The 997-nt window shown below is 35.4% G+C and overlaps 1 long non-coding RNA gene across 1 annotated transcript; it reads right to left on the bottom strand.

Annotated features, from left to right (window-relative positions):
* Positions 1-62: 62 nt before the first annotated feature.
* LOC109954164 (uncharacterized) lies at positions 63-987 on the bottom strand. Its single transcript, XR_002274041.1, has 6 exons — positions 857-987; positions 737-768; positions 536-633; positions 296-318; positions 189-210; positions 63-90 (listed from the first exon to the last, which is right to left on the bottom strand). It is a non-coding gene; the product is annotated as an uncharacterized LOC109954164 (long non-coding RNA).
* Positions 988-997: the final 10 nt, after the last annotated feature.

Below are 997 nucleotides of genomic sequence, written 5' to 3'. Positions count from 1 at the left end.
AAAAAAAGTTAGTTCCAATGAATGTGGTTTTAATTTGAGGCTTTGCTTTAAAGAAATCTCACCTGTTCACTCCAACACAAACGTCTGTTTCTGTGAAAGACAGAAACAGATGAATTCAAAATGATCACAAACATTAAATGATTCATTTATTTTTATAAACATACATTTTAACCAGTAAAACAACTTACCATTTACCATGGTGGTGTTGCACTTGGGAAAGAAAAAGATTTATATGGTTGTAATCCTGCTATCGTATGAGTCTATAAATATTCAGAAATGAATGTGCCAAAATTACCTGTCCTTTATATATGGTGCAACCTAAAATCAAAAAACCAGGTAAATGCAAATTACATTTGGGTATAGTTAAGAAAATACTTATATCAGTGACAAGTGCATTATGAAAACTTAGTGACAGGAAGGACAAGCCATGTCCAGGTTAACGTAAAGTAATAAATGTACATACAGTAGTGACCTTCTTGAAACAAAATGTGTTTACTGTATTTTAAGATGACGCTTTACAAACTGTGCTTCTCACCTGGCGGTAAGAGCAGGGACAAGTTCATCTTGCTCTGGGTGATGGCTGGACCCATATCAAGAGGAACTGTAACCATGGCCAGGTCCAGTCTGTTAAACCTGGAACACCAAAACATGTGAAATTAATATCACAATGTAATCATTTATGTAGGTTTTTGAATGCAACCTCCATGAAACCAAACATATCTAGATTTGAACTCACAGTGTTTTGTATGAAGAACAGGAAAGATTTCCCTTTAAATGAAAAACAAAACAAAGATGATTACTTTTAATTAGCAGTGTAAAGTGAAAAATCTGAGCAAAGAGGAAGAACTATTTTTACCTGCTGAAGGAATGTGACCATGTAGAACAGGACCTCAGAAAACTTAGTCTCCCTAGGAAACTCAGTCAAGAAATCAAACAGCTTATTGATGACGACATCTTTGTCTGGCTCACTAGGAAGCCTCAACACCAGCAGCTCTGC

This window comes from Monopterus albus, unplaced genomic scaffold (assembly GCF_001952655.1).
Source record: "Monopterus albus unplaced genomic scaffold, M_albus_1.0 scaffold3919.1, whole genome shotgun sequence".
Taxonomy (NCBI): domain Eukaryota; kingdom Metazoa; phylum Chordata; class Actinopteri; order Synbranchiformes; family Synbranchidae; genus Monopterus; species Monopterus albus.
The sequence above is the reverse complement of the archived record's forward strand: the minus strand, read 5'-3'. Positions and strand labels throughout refer to the sequence as shown.